This window comes from Tursiops truncatus, chromosome 1 (genome assembly GCF_011762595.2).
Source record: "Tursiops truncatus isolate mTurTru1 chromosome 1, mTurTru1.mat.Y, whole genome shotgun sequence".
Taxonomy (NCBI): domain Eukaryota; kingdom Metazoa; phylum Chordata; class Mammalia; order Artiodactyla; family Delphinidae; genus Tursiops; species Tursiops truncatus.
The window spans coordinates 92120997-92130299 of record NC_047034.1 but is presented as its reverse complement, the minus strand read 5'-3'; positions in this window follow the sequence as shown (position 1 = coordinate 92130299).

Below are 9303 nucleotides of genomic sequence, written 5' to 3'. Positions count from 1 at the left end.
TTTTCTTCTGAAATTTTATGCAATTTTGTAGCTTTTCTTTAAAAACTGTGAAGATGAACTGCATCTTGAATTATCTCCTTTTGCTTTTCCTTAAGGCTCTTATGCATTGAAAATATCCCTCTACCTTTCAGAGGAGATTTTGATTGGCTAGTTACAATTTTTTGCATTTCCAAGGCGTATTACACATTAGCTCGGAGAGAACATACACACTGTAAGCTTGGATTACATTTCAATTTGGTTATAAATTAATTATTGGGTAAAATTTTTATAAAGATGGTCATCTAGAGCAAAGGCAGATGCTTAGAGCCTTACTACTAATGCCCTTATCCACCAGAATTGTTATGGGGCCCACGATCTATCTGTGACACTGCACTCATAAAATAAGGATGTGCTGTGTCTAACGACTTATTTTCTAGCTATGCCACTGCCCTATATATACTCACTACTTACATATTTCTGGGCATTGACTTTCTCATGTTTCTGAATTGTGATCAGCATCTGTATGATCATATTTTTATCTGGGGTGGAGCAGAGGAACAGAGTCTATGCCTAGAAAGTTATGTATCAGTCTGCAAAACCCCAAAATGCAGGACAGTCTCTTTCCCCCGAGAGCACCTCCCAACTGTGAGGTAAAACCCTTTTATCTAGGCATTTTTGATGCCTAGTTTTATCTGAAGAAGACAATCACAAAACTATTTCCCCAGAATTCAAGCCTTGGCTTTGGTGGGCAGTCTTATATTCCAGCAATGTGGTCTGTATCATAATTTATTTTTTAATAATCAGGCATCAATTATTTGATTTATATTGAAATAAATGACTTTTCTCTAACAGGTTTTGTATTGTCTGTTCCTTTTGAACACCATCTGGGACTTAATAGGTTTTGAAAAACAACTGGTTTTAACAGTATAAAATCATACTTTTTAGATAATATAATTACCAAATTGTATTTAAAAACATTACAAATATTTTGTACATCTGAAATTAACAGTGAATTCCCATATATTATAAACTTCTAAATAGTAATTTCCTAGACAATTATCTTTCAATTTTAACAGATTATTTGTCTTTGATGAGAAAATTAAAGCATTTTTCCCTATGCTCATTGTTATCCAGAAGGAATATCTATATATGACTAAATATTCTCATAAAATGCTATCATTCTCTAAGAAACTGTTTTATATACAAAACTGCTCTCATCTACTCAAATTTTTTTTAAATTATACTAACATTCATCAGAATGTATCTTTAGAAATATAATTTGATAAACCTTAATATACTTTTAAAACAGAAGCAAATCTTCACAATCTTTCTAGATAATATAATTTCATTTGATAGGCTTTATCTTAAGGAGAGTTGAGCCTTGAGGAAAGAATTTAGCTGTGACTATTTCAAGATCAATGATACATTCGTAGGAGAGAGCTATTGTTAATTTTCACTTTCAGCACTCCTCAGACGTGGCAATAGATGGTTGCCAATTATACCCATGAGGTGTATTAAACCCAAAACTAATTTAGGAAATGACCAATTAAAAAAACCTAAAGCTAACAACAATTATAGAAGTGTGACCCTGGAATAGAACTAACAGTTCAGATAAGGATTCATGCCTATACCTATTTCTAAAGTATTGAAGATGGATTGTTTAACCTGTAGAAAAGACTGGCTAAAATTCTAGAAAAAAAATTATAAATTTATATCCCAATTGGAATTCATGCACCGGTATTCATTCTAACTGTATTAAAATTTTTAATGTAAAAATAAAACCATAAAAGAACTAGATGTAAAATGAATATATATTAATTAATCTTGTATGGTAAATTTGTAAAAATAATATAAAAGATAAAACTCTTGAAAGTTAACAACTTTATTATTACATGGAAGTTAAATTCTAAAATCATATTTTGCCCAGTTTTGCTCAGAGTAAAATATGATTTTAGAATTTAACTTCCATACCCTGATCAAACCATAATTCAAAAAGAGTCATGTACCAATATGTTCATTGCAGCTCTATTTACAATAGCCAGGACATGGAAGCAACCTAAGTGTCCATCAACAGATGAATGGATAAAGAAGATGTGGCACATATATACAATGGAATATTACTCAGCCATAAAAAGAAACGAAACTGAGTTATTTGTAGTGAGGTGGATGGACTTAGAGTCTGTCATACAGAGTGAAGTTAAGTCAGAAAGAGAAAAACAAATACCGTATGCTAACACATATATACGGAATCTAAGAAAAACAAAATGGTCATGAAGAACCTAGGGGTAAGACAGGAATAAAGACACAGACCTACTAGAGAATGGACTTTAGGATATGGGGAGGGGGAAGGGTAAGCTGTGACAAAGTGAGAGAGTGGCATGGACACATATACAGTACCAAACGTAAAATAGCTAGCTAGTGGGAAGCAGCCTCATAGCACAGGGAGATCAGCTCGATGGTTTGTGACCACCTAGAGGGGTGGGATAGTGAGGGTGGGAGGGAGGGAGACACAAGAGGTAAGAGATATGGGAACATATGTATATGTATAACTGATTCACTTTGTTATAAAGCAGAAAGTAACACACCATTGTAAAGCAATTATACTCCAATAAAGATGTTAAAAATAAATTAATAAAATAAAATCATATTTTGCAAGACTAAAAACACTATAAATTAAAATCAAACTACAAAGCAAAAACTTTCACCATGGACTTCCCTGGTGGTGCAGTGATTAAGAATCCACCTGCCAATGCAAGGGACACGGGTTCGAGCCCTAGTCCAGGAAGATCCCACATGCTGCAGAGCAACTAAGCCCGTGCGCCACAACTACTGAGCCTGCACTCTAGAGCCCATAAACCACAAGTGCTGAGCCCACGCACCACAACTACTGAAACCCGTGGGCCTAGAGCTCATGCTCCACAGCAAGAGAAGCCACCACAATGAGAAGCCCACGTACTGCAATGAAGAGTAGCCCCCTCTCGCTGCAACTAGAGAAAGCCCACGCACAGCAATGAAGACCCAACACAGCCAAAAATAAATAAATAATAAAATAAAAAAATAAAGAACTTTCACCATGCCCTAGAGACAAAGTTTTCATATACATATTTAACATGTAAAGATAATGGTAATATAAATTAGAAAATAAAAATGTTATTGATCCAATAAAATAATATAATAATAATATAATATAATAATATAATATAATTTCAAGTTATGAAATAAACTTTTAATATAATCTTTTATAAATTTGCCAATAATAAAACAATTGCAAATTAAAAAGCAAGAGCAAAAAGGTTCTCACTTTTCAGAAAGTGAGACAATGGTGTTTCAAGAAATCAGAACAACCAAGGAACTCTATCTTATCCTTCTTACTAGTGCTAAATACAGAAAGTCTAGAAGCAGCACCTGTTTATTTCAGAGTTTATACCTTCTATTCATGCAGTGCATTAGTAAGGATACAACCTGAATGAAACTACCAGGAAAAACAATCCAGTCTATGCCTGTTAGCTCCATAGCAGGTGAGACATGCACTCTGGGTTGCAGTAGAAAGGCAGGCCAGGGCCCTCCTCCTGGGGCCAGAGGGCAGTTCTGAGGATTCCATTCCTTCCCATAACTGGGGCTTGTGTTACTGGTGCAGCCAGGTGCCCACCACCCAGCCGTGGCCTGGGGCCCAGGGGACAGGTAGCGCCCCACAGACGCCATCTTGCCCCCCAGCTCTTTTCTTCCCTGCGCTTTCACGACAGTCCCAACCTGGGCTCTGAGCCCCCATCCAGCCACCAGACAGCTCCCCCGGGGCCAGTCACATCGGTCATCCGTCGGCAGACCCTCAAGGACTACCAACGGTCGAAGACCCCTCCCCAGCCGGCAGCCATGCCCACTGACTTGTGACCTCATCCCTGCTCCCCGCCTTTGTCACCGTCCCCCACGTTCAGGGGCCCTCGCTGCCCCTCCCCACAACCCCCATTTCATTTCTCTGAAGCCTCCCGTTCTCCATGGTCTCAGGCTGGGTGGCACCGCCCGCTCTGCCTTGCCCTGGGAGGCCCGTCCATCTGACCTTCCCGAGGGCTTCTCATCCCCTCTGCAGCCCGAGGCTCCCAGCGAGCCAGGCGTTTCCTCTACCACGCGCAATACAGCCAAAGTGACAGATGACCGAAAACGTTTTTTTCTACAAACCGAGCATACACAGTATGTAGCGGAAAGCACTGAGGGACGTGCAAAAATGAGTGGGTAGATGGGAGCAGAGCCCTGGACTTACCTGGGACCACCTCCAGGGCACTGCTGGTGGATTGGGGTGGGGCAGGCGACACAGCACTGGGGGACCAGCCGCCTGCGCCAATACTAGAGGTCACACCGGAACTCAAATCACTGCCAACACCCTCTCCACCCCCGCGCCCCCCAGGTGGCTCTGTGCAAAGACACACAAAAGAAAAAAAAGAAAGCAATCACTTCTAGAGTAGTTCACTCACGGAGCAGGACCCTGTGGGGCTCCCGGGCACAAAAGCCTTCCTGTGTACCCCATTTCTTTGATTATAGGAAATAGGCTTCACTCAGCCTCCATGACCTTCCCTGAGTTCCAAGGGGCAGGTTCAAACAGTTGTTAATTGGGGAAGGCAGGGGATGTGAGGCAAGGGAGGAACAGTAAAGAGAAACAATAGTGCAGGCTTGGGGCAGGGTCCTGGTTTCCCATCAAGGGGTACACACAGCAATATCTTTGTGCTGTTTTGCAGCTACTGAAAGCCCCACAGCTGATAGAAGTTAATGGTTAACCACGGTGTGCTGCCCACAAGCCTCCCACAGGCACGGAGACCCCAGACCTGTTGAAACCAGAAGCCTGGTGGTACTGACTCCCCCTTACCTCACCACCAACCCGTCAGAAGAATGTCAGGAGCTGATCACACCCTCTTCGAACCTTTACCATAAAACTTCTCACTCCCCTCCCAGATGGTACACACAGTCTTGAGGGCATTAGCCTGCTATGGCCCCCTTTGCCTGGCAAAGCAATAAAGCTATTGTTTTATACTTGACCCAAAACTCTGTCTCCAAGATTTAATTCCGTGTCAGGGTACAGAGTCCAGATTCGGCTTCAGTCATTAAAAAGAGAGTGGTAAATTCATTCCAAAAAGTCATATGCTCTCCACAAGATTCCTCTTTTAATTTTCTCTGAAAATATAGAATATTAAAATTTAATAATTGGACAGAGTAGTGATTCCCTCAGTTCTTAGGATCTTTATCACAATACTACCATGTTAATATATCCTGTTTCCTCTTCCACAGGAAATGGCAGCAGAAGCAGGATATTGTAAACCCCCAGGCAAGTGAGATACATAGGGAATAGTTGGACTTCCACACATATTATGTCATGAGTGCAGTTTTGTGTATAGGCTGTATAATGGAGTAACTCAGTAGCTGCATCATTCAAACTAAACACTAAAGACTTTTTCTAATCCACACCCTCCTTCCTAAATCAAGTATCAGAGTCATCCTAAATCAAGTGTCAGGCTTCCCTTCATCTTTTTTATTTTCCTTAAAAAAGAATCAGTTTTCACACATATAAAAATTCCCAGAAATTCACCGGGTTTTTACTCTCAGTTGCTATTTTCCAGGTGTCTCAGGTTTTAAACAAAGTTAATCTCAACTAAAAAAAAAAAAAAAAGAAGAAAAGAAAGAAGGAAATACATACATGGAATGGCAAACAAAACGTTCAAAGAAATGAGTATCCTATACAAGTATTCACATACACACACATGTATTAGGTGCAAAAATTTCACACTTTTGAAAGAATGCAGAATTTTTAGCTTCTTTATTTTATAGTGTAATTTAAATTATTCTTTTAGCCTGATATCATAAGAGACATTCCAATTCCCAAAGCTTTGACATCTGTGCTCTTTGCAAACCTTTGCCCAATGTTTTTATTAACTCAATTTAATGGAATCTTTTTTATGGTGACCTTAAGAATTTAATAACTCCTCAATGCGAGGACAATACCACCTGCAGGCTCCACTAGGATTAAACCGTGGTAGTTCAATATGTCTGCTGGAACACATTAAAGACAAAAAGGGGCGGGGGGAAGCAGCCACACAAACCAGTCATTTCCCTCTGACTGACAAGTACCGCTACTGTTCATGTTGGTCAGTCCCAGACACATGTAGAAAATGTCTGTGGTTGTTAAGGGAATAGGCAGCTCACTTGCAGCTCCTTAATAATATTAATCTAACTTTGATCATGTCAGATAGGCTAGCGATCTTCAATTCCAAAGTGTCTCTCTTCCTGACAGATGCTCTGCATATCTTATAGATACGATCAATATGTTATTAGTCAACAACCTGACGCTAGTCCATGAATTAATCCCTTTCTGTCAACCTAGCAGTTTCTAGTCTTTTATAACCTCATCCTCTCGGTATGGATGGGACCCAGCTTAAACCAATTAAGGTAAAATTAACTTTTTTCCTTGTGGTAATCTCTATCTATGTTAATTTGAATCTCTGAGGACAGCTGCTCCAAGCAAATAATTTTATGCTTGACCTTTTTATGTGCAAGATTAAAGTGGTATAGATGTATGCATGGGACGTCAATGAGCTGTCTCTATTTTCACCCTCCCTTAACATCCTTGTAGTGCTAGAAAAAAATTCGACTGAATACAGAGGATTGCTAAATGACAGTGATATATTTATTTGGGTTGCAAAAAGGACTCTGTCACTTTAGCTTTGTGTTTAGTATATGCAGTACCTTTGTCTTTTTGAAAGGTAAATTAATAATAAGTGGTGACAGTACTATGGGCAGCACTGTAGTTTTGACAAGCAAAGGATGTTAACAGTTATAATACGCAAAACCAATCATTTATATTCCTGGTTCTTATGTGATACAGTGACACTATCTGCTAAGAAATAAAGCACTGATTGGAAAGATTAGCTTTTTCTGAGTCAAGACATTAAAGTTAGGCTTTCTCTATCACTTGACCAATGCAAAGATTATATTAGGATAGTATAGCAAGCTTTATTCTTAAGAACCTAGCAAGCTCAGCTTTGAGCATCAGTGACTATCCTGTTTTAAAGATTGCAGATCTACTAATCCCCAGGCCAACATTTGAAAGAAGTTTGTCTCCTGGGCAATATTGTTTCCATTTAATATCCTTTCCTTCCTCTTCTAGCACACCACACTCTCACCCCTTAGCTGGCTTTGGTCGCTACCTAACCTCTTTTAAGGCATTTAGGGAAATCTTGCTTTCCTCTCCAAATAAAACCTGTTCTGAGGAAAAGATAAATGACAAGTCATTTCCACTTCTGTGTGAATTTAAAAAAAAAATACATTTCTTCCTCCAGCTCTGTGAGAATAAAGTCTTTGACCCTGCTACCGAGAAGTGGAATATTGATAAGGAAGCAATTGAAATATTTTTACTTCAACAAACTGTGGATATTGGTTTTTGTTCACAAGTTATTATTGCATAGGAAGCAAAGAGTCTACAAATTGAAAAAAGGTCAGCTAAGACTAATGAAATAGTAATTCATTTTATATTTTCTATCATTTGCAGAATCCAGATGTATATATATAACCTATATGTTAGTAGAAAGTGTTCTAATAAAATAGCAAACATCTATATACTTTGGCTATCTACATTTTTATAAGTGACATTTGCTTTTATTCATTCTGCTTGGAATTCATTGGGATGCCCAAATATTAAACATTTTCTCATCAGTTCTGGACTTTTCTGTCATTTTCCCTGTAAATAGAGAGTTTCCCCATCCTCTAGCTCTTTCCTTCTAAAATTCCATATAGGTGTGTTGAGTAGTTTCACTCTTCTAAGCCCCTTAATTTATTTTTCACTTTTTTCTGTCTCCTTTTCCTCTAAACCCTCTGTATGTTCTTCTGCTATGTGGCAGAGGATCTCTACAAGAAAATGCACTCTGTGGTAGGGCTCAGAGACCCCAGGTTCAGCCTCTGTGGGGACCCTGTGGGGCTGAGCTACACTGAGGGAAGCAGGTCCAGGCCACCAGCTCCCCTCCTAGCTGCCCACAGAGGTGGACAATTTTTTATGACACTTTGTTTCTTTCTCATATTGTATCTTTAAAGTAACAGCTACATTGTTTCTTCAAACAAAATAAACATATTTATTTTATGTCCTGTGTCTAATAAACTGCAATATGTTAAGTATATGTGTATTTGCTGCCTACTATTTCTGCTGGCTAACATTCATTGTTCTTTGCTTCCTTGTATGCTTTGTGATTCTAGAGCTCATGGGACTATGAGATTTAATTTGGTTTTTGTATGAAGGAATGAATCTTGTATAAAGAATTATTTTGGTTCCTCCAGAAATAATTTTTTGTTTCACCAAGTTTAGACCACAAATTCAAATGAGGGTCATAAAATTATGAATCCCCAGCAAAGACGTTCTCCCTTCCTCCAAGGGCCCAGTTGAGACACATTTTTTTTTTAATTCTTTCTTTACATATGTCCAATGTATTTCTATTTCATCCTTACAACGAGAATGTAATATGTGGGTTCCAGCTACATGTAAATTGTTTCCTATTAGATTCCCCACAAGTTTGCCTAACCCAAGACTTTACCTTCTGTCCTTTGATTCCCATAGAGTCCTCAAAAATTGTAACTATTGTAAGTATAGAATTAATCTCAGCTAATCTGTAGCAAACTCATGCTTACTTCCAGAAGTGCCTGGAGGCTTGGTGTGACCCTAGGCCAAACTTAACTACTTTGTACCAACTAATGATTAGTGTAGTTCTGTGCTGGGATTTGAGACAAACCAGGAGGCAAGTTGCACCAGCTTATCAGCATTGTTTATAGAAAATGAACATATTGATGGCTTGCACCTCGTTTCTGTCTGTTTCTCTTGGATTTTGCTGTTACATTAACAGAGGAGTGTAAAAGCCCTCCTCCTTCAATGAAGCAAAGATGCCCCTGAGACCTAGGTACAGTCTCCCTCCCCACCATGTAGTGATTAACAATCTGATGACAAAGTGTGAGTTGTATAATTAAGAAAGGACTCTGGGAGCTGTATATATGTCTTGGACCAGTCTGACGTTTGCCTGTGCTTTTCTTTCCCCTGCTGTACCATATATTTTACCTTAGTGAGTATGTACCCCATGGAGTATTATGAATCCTTTCAATTATCTGACCCTCTGTAATTGCTGCTCAAGCATTTGGCAGATGCCCTCAAGGCAAAGCCACCTTCAGAACATTCTGGCCTCCTGCTCAGGTCCCAGGTTTCCTGATCTCTTTGTTTTTAGCCTCCTGGAATTTCTTATTTTCTTGCCAGAACAGCTTTCCATTTTCAAATGTTTTCAAAATATTTTACTGAGTGGTTTTAGTCGC